General features: G+C 47.8%; 2 pseudogenes; one reads left to right on the top strand and one right to left on the bottom strand.

Moving 5' to 3' along the window:
• Positions 1 to 9,866: 9,866 nt before the first annotated feature.
• LOC101781354 lies at positions 9,867 to 11,957 on the top strand (annotated as a pseudogene).
• A 3-nt stretch (positions 11,958 to 11,960) lies between these two features.
• LOC105914237 overlaps positions 11,961 to 14,414 on the bottom strand; it is a 4,019-nt pseudogene continuing 1,565 nt past the window's right edge.

Here is a 14,414-nt window from a genome sequence, read left to right as displayed (position 1 = left end):
CAAATCATGAACTAACTAGGCTTAATAGATTCGTCTCGCCGTTTAGCCTCCACTTATGTAATGATTTTTGTAAATAGTCTACGTTTAATACTTCTAATTAGTATCTAAACATTCGATATGACGGGTGCCAAAAATAAATGGGAGAAATCAAACCAGGCCTAAGTAGAGCACCAGGCATGTAAAAAGAACAAAGGAAAAAATTTACGGCTAGCCTTTTCTCTGTAGAACGAAACCAGGCAGGATTTTGCTCATCTAGGTGCTCCATGTCACGCTGATGTCGTAGCCGTTCGAGAGAGTCCCATACTCCCATTTGGAGTCTCGGCCGTCTGATCTGCTAGAGACGGCAGTGCTTGTTCCAAACTTTACCAAACGGGAGCTAGCGTCCTCCAAGAGGCTTACCGTAAGGTACTAAATAGCATAAATAGCGTTTAACGGTACGGTAGCAGATTAGTGCCGGTGTAGCGGATCGTGGATAGTAGGTGCTATAGCGGACGCTAAGTTCAAATAGCGGAATTCAAAAAAATGTCACAAATTTAGAGCATATATGAATATTAACATCTAGTTTACTTTAACTATTTAAGTTAGCCATTACATTTCATGGTAAGAATCACAAATAAATAGATACAATTAAGATGTATGGATATATATTAACATTAAATTCTCATATTAATGAATGAAAAAATTATTTGTCATCCCATAATTCTTCATCATTACCTAAATAATCATTCAAACATTATTATTACCATTTGATTCATATTCATATGTCACTTGAACCATAAATGTAGCGAATAGCGGCTTGACATTAGCAATAGCGGCCACAATAGCAGTTAATAACGGACAATAGCGGCCGTTAAGTCCAAACATGCTATCTAGGATCTGCTACCGCTATAGCGGCCGCTATTGCAGGCGCTACGAATGCTATTTAGTACCTTGGCTTACCGCCAACCTTCCCCCATCTGCCGTTGCATCCCCGCTCTACTTCAGCGGCATCGTGGGGCTCGATCTCGTCAACAATGATAAGGGCCGCTGTCCTGGATGTTCGTTCGCCATCCATGATGCAGTTCCCACTGCACCGAGCGAGGCCACTGCCATCGCCGACCGGAGGGGAGGCAAAACCATGCGAGGGCGATTCGACGGAGAACACGGGCTGCACGAGCAAAGGTCCTCCGGTTTCCTCTACCCGCCCCTCCCGCTTCCCTGAATCACACGGTGGAGGAAGCCCATATCTGTGCCTCGGCGCTGGCATCGTCGGCCCAGAGGTCCATCGCGCCTGATGGTGATAGCCGCAATATGGAGGCAAAACTCTAGGTCTCTAGCTCCCTTCGGCCCGCATCGCCACGTTTGAGTCATCAACGGGGTGATCTGTTCCTGCTACTCGTTTGCTCCTCGATGGGCTGCCTCCACGAGTGAGCAGTCCGTGTCGGGTGCATCCACAGCTCCACATGAGTGGCCTTCCATGAATGAGGTGGGGGACGGGAGGAGATGACGCCACGACTATGCGACAGATAACAATCTGTCGCATATGCAGGGTCCATCTGTCAGCTTTCTCTTCCTCCTATCCCCCGCCTTCCTCCTCTCCCTCCGTCCGACTCCCCCGGCTTCCTCCTCTCCTGTTAGCGTCCCGCCGCCGCCGCTGGAGTTAGGGCTTCGAGCTTTGGGTTTGGGGCTGCTGAGGAAGCTCTAATCGCCGCCAACCTTAGAAAGGGGGTAGGGGCTGCAGGGAAGCCTGGCGGTGGAGGCGGATTGCGGGGCGGGGCGGCGCGGCGACGAGGACGTCGTCGGCAGGGGTTGGTGGCTGGACAGCCGGTGGGCTAGGGATGAGCGGGGCGAAGGTTGGAGGTGAGCTCCCCGGCGCAGCTAGGTTAGGACGGTGGAGGGTGGTGACAGCGGATGCGGCGGTGGGAGCCGCCGGAACCAGAGGAGGAAGGCGGCGCGGGGGTGTGCGGGGAGAGGAAGGTGGTGGCGGCGTAGGGATGGGCCAGTGTTGGATTAATTGGGTTGGGCTCATTTATTTCAATTAATCAAATAAGAATTAGAAGGTCCATGATAAATGCTAGGAGTTACTAATTGGTCAATTTTGCAAGGGAAGTTGAGGAGAGGTGATTATTGCTATTTATGAGAATTGATTTACTCAATTAACACAACCAATAAAATGCTGAGAGTTACTGGTGCTTGATGACCATTATTCCCATCTAACTGCCGTCGCAGTATGATCACCTCTTGGAGCCTATATAAGAGAGGCACCTCCTCTTGCTCTCTCATGTGAAAAACACTAACACTCCAAGGTACTCCTGTTTAGGAGATCTCTGTCTTTCTCCCTCACTGTTTTCTATTGCATTGCGACCATGCATTCCCATCACTAGCGCTGCACACACAGTTCTAGCGAGAGCAAGCCTTCGAAACTCTTGCACGCTAAAGGTCCTGCATAGGATAGCGAGCAATAAGGTTTTTGGGGAGCGTCTTCATGCGATTGCTCGCTCCCTGCATCATCTACTTCCTGGTGGCCTGAACGACTACAACATCTACGTCCCGGGGGCTGAGCGTCTACCTCCTCTACGTCCAGTTGAACATCTACTTCCTGCTACTTCAAGAAGGCCGTTCGAGGGACTACACTGCGAACATCTACCTGCACCAACTCGTACGACTACATCGACTCAGGCCATCCCACAATTAGTATGATGGTAACGATGCATTCGGTGCCTTCGGCACTGGCCCCGTCTTAGGGTACATCGGTTCATATTGCATATCATGTTACCATTGTATCACTTAACATAATCATGACAATATTTTACATGCTTAATTCTAGAATTAAAATGTACCGAAATATATGCATGAATATCTAACAGCCGGCGACGCTCGTGGGCCAGCAGCGCTCATGGGCCGCGTGAGACGCGCCCAGGAGACAGACGGTCTCTCTGTTAGGGATTCGTAGGTAGCGAGTGGAGGCCAGCGACTATGCTCTTGGACGTTGAGCTCTTGCTGGTAAGATATCAGCCATTCTTCACGTGTATGCAGACTGTTCTGGTCTCAATGCCGCGCTCAAGGTGCTCGATGCAATGCCTTGAGTAACAAGGTACCCAGGAATGCTTAGGTTGCTGCAGAAAGTCAAATAAGGTTCTCAAACAAGGTTTTTGCCAATATCTGTGCTGCAAGATGAGACCTGATCAGGTGGCATGGCTGAGCGTTCTTCATGCTGTAGTCAAGAGTTGCACAATTACTTGGAGGACGCAATCGGTTGTTTGACATGCTGTAGTCGTAGGTTACATGTTTCTGATGGATTGCACTTGGAAGAAGAGTACATGTTCTTCAGCTCAATTACAAAGCAAGCAATGCTTCAATTCTATCGTCAACTTCATTCTGTTGTGGGAATATAGAAGTTCTGTCCGATAATTCCAGTGGTTTTTCATTTATGCACAAGAGGACTAAACTATGGGAGACCTATTTATGCAGAGTTGCATAAGCTTCATCGTTTCAAAACTTTGTAAATCAGATATCAATAACCGGGTTTAGTTTAGGGCTACATACCCCAATTTAGCGGCTACCTCGATCACGAATTGCACCTGCATTTTTCTCTACGATGCATTTTCTCTACTTGCTTACTACTGCATTTTCCTGTGGGCAATTAATTGGAAGTTATTCCCTTTTTTTTCCATTGCAGCCTATATGGTACTCCCTCCGTCCCAAATTATAGGTCGTTTTGGCTTTATTAAATTCATAGACTTTATTATACACTTAGATATACCCTATGTCTAGATGCATAATAATATATATGCATCTAGAAAAGCTAAAACGGTCTATAATTTGGGACGGAGGGTAAAACGGTCTATAATTTGGGACGGAGGGAGTACCGCACATGATGGCAGAATTTTGTTACCTGCTTTGTTGAAGCAAGCTATCAAAAAGATTTTTTGGTTATTGATCCAAATATGATTGGATTAAGGTTGTAGATGTAAATATGGAGTCATCTGGCCATCAGCATGGGACAGGATCAGATTACGCTCACACATGAAAGTTCTAGCAGCAGAGAAGACATCTGTTTGGCAGTATGAGCATTTTCTTCCATGTCTATTTGGCAGTTCCACAAGCAAATTTTTCTGTTGATTTTGTGCAACTGGGCCCCTGTTTACGTTTCGTATTAGCATTAGAGTGATTAGTACTCCTCCGTTTCAGAATATTGGTCAGTTCAGTTGTCTAACTTTGACATCCATTGTGGAACTCTTTTAAGCTGTGACATGTGTTTGATCTCTTTATCCATGTCTTTCAATACTCATCAAATGTCGTGAAAAGTATTTGCATATAGTACGTTGTGCGTATCACACCCTCTTGAAGTATCCTTCTTCCTGTAAGAGAGCAATGCTATAGTTGGACTCATCTCTTACATCCTCGACACCAAGCAACCTTCTGCACCCTCACAATCCAGCCGTCAAGAAATTTGTTGCTGTAGATGGCTCAACTTGGCTCAAAAAATGATGAATTATGTCCAATTAATTCCCTCCCTATGCGATTTGTAACCCTTGGTAGATGTTGCGACATTGTGGCTTCTTTCTTTACAGAAATCTAAGGCCGGTATGCTATTCCAAAAGATACAATGCATGTTGCAGCCAAAATAAGAATACATCGTTATTCGCTCCATTAACAATACGAAACGTACAGACGGGTGGCCCAGCGTTACGTTTTTCCTATCGTCAAATACGATATGGTGGAATGAAAATTAGAAGACTGAGGTCCCCATCGGAACAACGCACACGGCTGATTAGCTGGGCACGGCAAATAAAGTTGTGATGCCATTGTGCACGGCTGCATATCCTTTCCACATGTGCATGTATATACTAGGGTGTTTGATTTGAGAAAGAAGATGATTCGTCTTTTCACTCTTTACTTTTTTTTTTGTAGAATGAAATGTGTTTATTCCTCATCATCTCATTTCTCAGAAACCAATAATTAAGTGCTACCTCTGTTCAGGTTTAGGAACGTCAATACTCTTATATTCCTGGCCTCGGCGAAAGATGAGGGCCTCTGGTTCTGTAGCTTCAGTTAGATCACGCTGACATGCGGGGGCCACCAAAAAAAGCAATCTTGCCCTTCGAGAGTTTTCGAGCGGCTCTCCTTCATCCCGTCTCACGCCGCTGCGACTCGGCTCCGTGCTGTCGCATCCTCATGCACCTCCTCCCGCGCCGCTGGTGACCACCCCGCTTCCACCTCCTCGGTTTCCCTCTCTGAACCAAATCGAGAAGGGATAAAAAGTTCAAATCAAGATTCGATGGAAGCCAAATCGAGAAGAACGATAGGGGATCTGAACAATGGAAGCACGCGGAGTCCATTTTTCTCACCAATGGCCAAATCATTTGCTGCCTGCAGTAGGCGGATTTCTGGATTTACGAGAAGAAAGAGAACGAGAGAAGAGCGTGACTGCCATACGAGGAAGTAGGGGAGAGGAACAGAAAAAAAAATTTCTGTGTACATGGGAAGTGAATATCAGTGTAGCACGGTATATATAACAAATTAAGATAAAATGAAGTTATGCCCCGATCCATATAAACAGGAAAAAAGAGTCACCCGCCAATACATCTTCAAAAGTATCAAATTTGAAATACAAATAAAAGATACAAATATTGACTATTTACAAAATTAGTGCAAAATAATTTATAATCATCTTTCAGTATATATTTTCATCTAACCTTATGGACCAACGCAGCGTAGCCTACTATATCGAAAAAAATTGTAGCAACTAATCCTTCTGTCACGCAGTCAGCTTAACTATACGTCCAAGAATCATCAACCTCTCAGAATCTTTTATCACTCTAACCAGCGTTATGATAGGCGGGTTCTGTATATTGACTAGGCCCACTATACAGATAGATCTCTATATTACTTCGTGTCAAGATATTTGGTAAAGGCGCGCGATCTAACTAGTATTTCTTATCATTTCATTTCTTGGTTTTTGTGCGAAATGTCAACTGATTGGAATTCATATATTTATGAAGGAGAAAGAATAAAACATGGAAAATAAGTTATCCTATCATGACTTATATAGGATGGACTTGTATACCACCTCGTGTAGAATGAGCACGAGAATGAGATACATTAAGTAGACGCTCAAATTATATATGGCTAGATGGGCCAGGCCCGTTGGGTGGCATGAGGCTCGGCCCTAAAAAGCCCAACCCTAACATGGTCCGGCACGAGGGCAATAGTGCCCGAGCCAGCCCGGCCTTGTGCTCAGGCTAGTGCCTGTGTCGTAACCTCGGCACGCCGGGCCAGCCCGAGCCCGGCACGATTTTTGGGCTAACCTGACACCGGCAACCCCCGCTACCCCCTCCCAACCGTTGGATGAGATCTCTCCCGACCGTTAGAGGGGCTAATATAAGGCGGCGTCGGCTACCCCCCAGCTAGAAACCCTAGCCCCGCCCATTCTCTCCTGTCGTCGCCTCCCTTGACTCTCTCCCGTCCTCTTCCACCTCTCTCACCCTCTCATCACCTCCCTCTCCGGTGACCAAAAGCCAGCATCGACCGCCGCCCCAGCTAGAAACCCTAGCCTCCCAGTTCCCTTGCCCACTCCTCCCTCCTGTCTCCACCTCCCTCGACTCCCGTCGCTCTCCGCCTCTCTCTCGCCCTCTCACACCTCTCTAGATCTATATGACTAGATCCACTCTCCGGCCGCTCTCATCATCTCTTTGATAGATCGTTGTTCATCGACCTCGCCGGCTGCTCTGGTGCATTCATTTCTTTCCAAAAGTTGCTTCATATGTGATGTGTAAGGATGAGTAGAAACTTGCTAGTCTTCACTGATTTGTCAGACTGAATTACATTTCTTACCCTTGTTATTGAGCTTCAGAAGCAATCACTGCTGCCTTAGTATCTGTACTATGAAACTTCTGTCTTTTGGAGATCATGATATTTCTTCTATTTACCATGCTTATGTTTCTATGCATCTATCTTGTAGTTTCTATGCTTATGTTATTCACTGCTTGATCTCACTTCTTATCTTCTCTGTGTCACTGTGTGTAGGGCGTTGGCCAACGCGGTCCATCGAGGGACCAGAGCATGGGCGATGGACAACAACGAGGAGTTCCAAGGGCACACCTACAACAATAAGCTTCAGATGCTGAGTGACCTAGAGGCAAAGCGGGCAGAGCTCTTCGGTGGCAACGCTGCCAAACCAATCGACGTCGCTGATGGCGGTGATGACGGTGCTGGTGAAGCTGCTGCTGTTGCTACTGCTGATTCAGAGATGGTGAGCAGCAGCACCAAGAGGAGCCGTTCCACCACCTCTGAATGCTAGAAGGACTTCGAAAAAATCTTCAAGGACATCAATGGTAAAAAGGTAAGGGTATCTGCCAAGTGCATTCATTGTGTCACCGTATACGCTGCTCGATCTACTATTGGCACTGGCCATCTAAACCGGCATGTTGAGAAATACCCAGCGAGGAAGTCAAAGCTTTGTGTTTCCCAGTCTTTGCTCCAGTTTAATTTGGATGAAAGTGTCCGTCACTGATATTACACTTCCGAGGTAGATCGTACTCAGCTATGTCGTTTGATTACTAGACTTGATCTTCTTCTATGCTTTGGTGAATCTGCTGCATTTGAAGAGTACATTAAGCTTGCTCATAATCCTAGATTCTATACTGTCTCGCAAATCACCACTAGAGATTTCAGCAAGTACTTTAATGATTGTCGTGCTAAGCTTATTTCAACTATTTCTACCACTTCTGATATCTGGTCTAGTAATGCTAAGGAAGATTACCTTAGTGTGGTTGCTCATTATGTTAATGTTGAATAGCAATTAGAGAAGAGGATAATTGGTTTTAGGCTCATTGATGAAGGCCAGAACATTGCTGAACGTGTGGCTGTTGTGCTTGAGGAGTATGGTTTGATTTCAAAGATGTTTTTTTGTTACTTTGGATAATGCCTTTGCTAGTACCAATGCTATTGAGAAACTGAGTCCTAAATTGTTTGCTTATATTAGTAAAGTGTTTTTCATCAGTGTTGTGCTTGTCATATCATTAATCTTATGATTAAATCTGCCTTGCATGAGATTAAGAAATATCTTAAAGCATATAGAACTGTAATTCTTTCATCAATTCTTCTAACCAGCGCATTGCTGCATTTAAAAGATTCTGCCTTGTTATGAATGTTCGTCTTAGGAAGTTTGGTTTGGACATGGATGTCAGGTGGAACTCCACATACCTCATGCTTAAGTATCTGATCCCTTAGAAGCAGACATTTAATATTTTCATTAAGACTAACTATCCTAGGGGTGAACATGAGCCTTTACTTTTGATAGAAGATCACTGGACTGTTGCAGAAAGTATATTATCATCCATTGAACTATTTTATGATTCTACTGTTGCACTTTCTGGTGTTTATTATCCTACATCTCCACTTATGTTGCATCAGCTTATTTTGATTGCTAAGCATCTAAAATATTATGAAAATGATAAATTGCTTAGGCTTGTAGTTGTTCCTATGAAAGATTGCTATCTTAAATACTGGAGGGATATTTCAATGCTTTAATCTGTTGCATTCATCTTGGACCCTAGAGTTAAATTGAAAGGTTTTCAAAATGTACTCAGGTTGTTATTAGTACTGATTATTCTGCTTATTTCACTGATGTAAAAGTTGAACTTTCTACTGCATTTAAGTTGTATGATGACAAGTTTGGTGCGGTTAAATTGCAACGGCATCCACCGCCATCCAGTTCTAGTAAGAAAAAAATGCTTGGGATGAAATTTTTCAAGTGGTGGTGATGTTGATGTATCTACTTTTGGACTTGGTGATTTCCTTGGTACTTCTTTCTCCACCCCTTCTCACGCTTTGCCTCCCGCTTTGTCTAGAAGATCATCTGCAAGTGCTTTGCTGCAAGCAGCAAGCACTAGTGCAACTAGTATGGGTATTGGCTCTGAACTCTCTATCTACTTGCACAGTGACACTGTCACCCATTTTGATGATAGCTTTAGCATCTTGATTTGGTGGTATGAGTATAAACGAACTTATCCAGTTCTGTCAATCTTAGCTAAAGATGTTCTAATTGTGCTTGTCTCTACAGTATCATCAGAGTCTGCTTTTAGTACATCTGGCAAGATCATCGAGGTGAGGCTGCGTCAATTGAGCTCTGAGTTGGTGGAGATGATCTCTTGCGTCAAGAACTGGGAGGCTGCAGAAGCAAGAATTTAGAACCTAGTGGAGGATCAGGAATTTGAAGATAGTTTTGCTAATTTGTAACTAGATGTTCCTAGTGATTCAGAATAACTTTGAACTACCTTAATGTTTATTTGATTGAGCTAGGCTACACTTTTTTTTCCTATCTAGGGTTTCTCATGAGGTGTGAATTTTACCTAGATAGGTTTTTAATGAGGCAGTCATTGCACCAGCTCAAACTTTTGAAATTGTTTCTCTCTTCTTTGAGTTGTGATTGTGGTCTAAGTTATGCTATGATGTGAATTCTATGACTTTGATGAAAAATTTTGCATCTCCTTAACTTGAAGTTTTGGTTAAGTGGTGGCTAGCCTATAGTGCCTGGTCCGGCACTGACACGGTAGGCACTACTGTGCCATCGTGGGCCCGGCACGATAAAAAGACTATAGTGTCGAGCCTGGACTGGTAGTTCGGTACGCAATGCCAGCTCAGCCCGGCACGAATATGCTATCGGGCCTACTAGTGCTGGGTCAAATCGGGCAAGTGCCGGGCGACCATTCTGACCATCTGCCGCTCAGATCGTCCGAGCGAAGACTCGGCCGGACTAATTGACTGGGTCGGAAACCCGCATTGGCCCACCGGCGACTAATCGTGCCAGGGCCCAGAAACCATTTTTTTTCCCAAACCCCGAGCAACTTAATTAAGAAAGACACACGTAGTAGTACACGGCAATGCAGCAACACTCTTCTGCTTGCTCTCGGCGCCGTAGCAACGAAGCTGCTGCCATCATGCCGGCGCTTGCTCTCCTCCGCCTGGCCCTCTTGATCACCGTTCTGGTGCAACAAGCTCGTCTGCTGCCGGCGGCGGCGGCCCGAATGAACCTGACGGCGGGAGGCACCCTGAAGCCGCCCGGCTACATCACTAGCCCATCTGGGAGCTTCGCCTTCGGCTTCCGCGCCCACGACTCCGACCCGACCAAGTTCCACCTCGCCACATGGTTCCGCTTCAGCGGCGACGACGACTCCCGGCCGCAGCGACAGTCCGTGGTGTGGTTCGCAAAGGAGTCTACGATGGGCGTGACGCCCAACGCCACGGTGCGGTCCGTCCTCAGCATCCCGGTCGACGGCCAGCTCACGCTCGCCGACGGCAGCAGAGAGCTGTGGAGGGCCCCGACTACCAGCATGCAGCGTGGGTCCGTCCTCGTGCTAAGGGACTCGGGCAACGTTCAGTTCCTCAGCGATGGGGGCAATGATGTGCTCTGGGAAAGCTTCGGGTACCCGACGGACACGCTCCTGCGAGGCCAGTCTTTGAAGGGGTTTCTCTTCTCCAAGCGCGCGGACGCGGAGTTCACCACCGGCCGGTTCAGCCTGGCAGCCCAGAACGACGGCAACGTCGTCCTCTGCATGCATCGACCTCTTCACCGGTGACATATTGGAAAACACCTACTGGGCTACGGGCACCAACACCCCAAATGGCAACACGACGATCACCTTCGACGACCAAGGCAGTCTCAGCTACACACTTTACAACGGCGCCGTCAACACCTTGATTTCTCCCGTGGTAAGCTCCAGCACTGCCAGCAGCGATTACTTGATTACTTCCAGTTCGCTAGAATGGAACCCGACGGCATTGTCCGAACCTACGTCCCCCCTAAAAATGGCGGCGAGAACACGTCTTGGACGGTGCCGGGCACATTCCCCAGTGAAGGGGGCTGCAAGATGAAGACGGCGAGGATGCAAGGCATGTGTGGCCCGCCCTGGGTCTTACTGCGTGGAGGCCAAAGAACGGCTCCGATGCCTATGCCCGAGCGGGTACACTTACATCGACGCGCAGCACAGCGACAGCGGCGGCACGCCGGCGTTCGAACCACAGAGCTGCGATGGGGTCTCCGGCGACAAGAGCTCCGACGAGTTCTCACTCGCAGAGATCAGATGCCCAACACCACCTGAGAGATCTCGATATACAAGAAGTTCCCAGCGGTCACGGAGCAGCAGTGCCGGGATTACTGCCTCAGCGACTGCTTCTGCGCCGCCGCGCTGATGATTGGTGGATCTGATTGCGCGAAGGTGGGGGCGCTCGCGTATGGACGGCAGGGAAGAGACGTCACGACAACAGCACTGGTCAAGGTACGTAAGGGGAATACTTCTCACACGGAGAGAGCATCGTCAAGGATGATGAGAAAGATACCACGTCCATACATGATCGTGGTCAGTTGCTTGGCGTCTCTCTTAATGATCACCGTTGGCAGCCTTGTGGCACTGTATAACCTCACCAGGAACAAAGTTAGCCAGCAGGCGTTGAGCTCGAGTGTGAGAGCGTTCACCTGGAAGGAGCTTTACATGGCCACCGATGGCTTCAAGGAGCTGCTGGTAAAGGAAGCTTTGGTGAAGTCTACGAAGGAAAGGTGAGGTCGCGCGCAGCTGCATCTCATCGCGGTGAAGAGGCTCGTTGCCTCAAACGAGTACAGCGAGCAGGAGTTCACAAACGAGGTGCAGTCCATTGGACAGATCCACCACCGGAACCTGGTCCGCATGATCGACTACTGCAAAGAAGATAAACACCGGATGCTGGTATTCGAGTTCATGCCGGGTGGGTCCCTCCGCAGCTTCCTCTTCAACCCCGACGTGCGGCCCCCATGGCGCTGGCGCGCCGAGGCCGCATTAGCCATTCCCCGAGGACTCGAGTATCTCCACGATGGCTGCAGCGCACCTGTCATCCATTGCGACATCAAGCCCGACAACATCCTGCTAGACGACTTGGGCGTCCCAAAGATCAATAGCTGCTGCCTTGCTCTGTTCCTGGTCCTGTTCCTGTTGGTGTAATTATTAATAACGCCATGCAAGGAGGCTGCCGATGGTGACCACCAAGAGAAAAGCCAGGCAGGCGGTGACGACCTTGTAGTTGTAGGTCATTGCGGATTTCCTCCTTTTTGCCGCAGGATCCCTTACCCGCACCATGATCAGCGCCTTTGTCGTGACAGTGTTTGCCTGACGTCCGTTCATGAGCGCCGCGACCTCCGCGCAATCGGACACGTCGATAAAGAGCGCGGCGGCACCGCGCCGCAGAAGCAGTCGCTGAGGCAATAGTCTCGGCACTGCTCCTCCGTGACCGATGGGAACTTGTTGCAGTATATCGAGGTCTCCCAGGTGGTGTTCCGGAGCTCCACGAGAGTGAACTCGATCCTCGGAGCTGCTGTTCTCCCCGCCGTCGCAGCTCTACGGCTCGAACTCCGGCGTGCATCCGCTGTCCTTGTGCTGCGCGTTGGTGTGACTGTACATGTTCGGGCAGGCGCAGTTGAGCCTGTCCGTTGTCTCGACGCAGTAAGACCCCGGGGCGAACATGCCCTGCAGTTTGGATGTCCTCTTTCTGCAGTCGTCGCTTGGGAACGTGCCCGATACAATCCAAGACATGTTGCCGCCGCCGTTCTTCGGGCTGGCGTAGGCACGTACTATGCCGTCGGGGTCCATCCTAGCGAACTGGAAGTGCTCGCTGACGATGGTGGTTCTCACCACGGGCGAAATCAAGCTGTGGACGGTGCCGTCGTAGAGTGTGTAGTTGAGGCGGCCCTGGTCGTCGAAGGTAACCGTCGTGTTGCTGACATTGGGGCTGTTGGACTGCGAGGCCCAATAAGCATTGTCGGCGTTGTTTCCGGTGAGGAGGTCCAATAGGCATTGTTCTGGACTGCCAGGCTGAAGCGGCTGGTGGTCCGCGTCCGCGCGCTTGGAGAAGAGCTTCCCATCGGCCCGGGTGTTGGGAGCCAAGGACTGACTCAGCAGGAGCTAGCGTGTCCGTTGGGTACGAGAAGCTCTCCCACAACACTGTGCCGGAGTCGTCGAGGAACAGCAGGTTGCCGGAGTCGAGGAGTGCGACAACGGACTCGGGCACCATGTTAGGCGTCGGTGGTGGAGGGGCGTATAGGCCCGGTTCGGGACCTAGGCGGGAGGGGGGCCATGCCGGTGGGAGCCCAGATCCCTATATATTTAAGGAACGTTATGTGTTGCGTTTGTGCTCACAGCCCAGAGGAAGGTTGTCACGTAATGGTGATTAGGGATCAGCTAATGGGTTCCTCTTGTCCGTCTGCCGCCGTCGCGCTACGCTAGACTCCAACGACCAGCGCAGCGATCGTCCGCTCCAACGCTAGGATCAGCAAGACAAGTCGTCCTTCATAGTATGCTCCGATAGTCCGATCAGTGAGTAAATCACTTGATCTGTGTACTGTTACTTGATTTGTTAGCAGTCTTTTCAAGCACTGAAACATGCATTGCTGTCAATAGAGTACGCATGGAATATTGTTTTTATTATAGATAATCCACTAATTTCGTTTTGCCTTTCTTCTAATTTGTAGTATCAACATTGTTCCATTTTATAAAAAGTCCAAATTACTCCCCTCAAGTATAATGGAAGTCCAGATAACCCCCTAAACTATGTTTTGGTTCAGTTTACTTTCTAAACTATGTCATATGGTTCAATTTACCCTTAACATATTTTGTCTTTTTATTTATCCATGCACAAGTTGAGGCTTAAGTTCAAATTTCGCTGGTAGCCGACATCACAAGACACGTTAAAAAAATATATCATGATTTCTTTATCATTATTTTGATAGGTAGGATATTTAATAATAAAATGTATCCTTAAGATACAAAAATATATAAAAAAAACTAATAATAAAAAATTCATAAAATATTTTTAATATAGATTATGATGTCCATTACCACCCTGCAAAGTCTCAAATTAAAATTCAATTTGTGTATAGAGAAAACAAAAATGACAAATTATATTAGAAGTAGGTTGAACGAAATAACATAATTTAGGGGGTAAATTGAACCAAAATATAGTTTATGGGTTATTTGGACTTTCGCTATATTAATTTAGACTTTTTCCTATTTTTGACGTTACAAATAAAAAATATATTTAGGCTAAAAGGCCCATTATATTCAGGGGGTGTTTGGGAGCACTCCACTCCACGAAAAATTGCTCCACTCCACCAACTCCGAAAATTTCGCAGCCAAACGCGTCTAGCTCCAACAACTCCGGCTCCAGGAAAAAGGTGGAGCAGGGGGTAGATCCACGTTTTTTGTGGAGTACCTCAAGGGGTGCTCCAAAAACCCCCTTTACAGACCTCCTCGTGGAGTTGGTGGGTATTTACCCACCATTGCCACTCATTACACACATACCGGTTCGATTCAAGGAAAAAGAAAACACCCGTCGCCGCCCCTCGCCCCGGCTCGCCGTGCTGCCCCTGCGCCCACCGCTCGCCGCACCGACCCGTCGAGCGCCGC

Source organism: Setaria italica, chromosome IV (assembly GCF_000263155.2).
Source record: "Setaria italica strain Yugu1 chromosome IV, Setaria_italica_v2.0, whole genome shotgun sequence".
Taxonomy (NCBI): domain Eukaryota; kingdom Viridiplantae; phylum Streptophyta; class Magnoliopsida; order Poales; family Poaceae; genus Setaria; species Setaria italica.
Note: the sequence above shows the minus strand (reverse complement) of the source record. Positions and strands in the feature narration are given on the sequence as shown.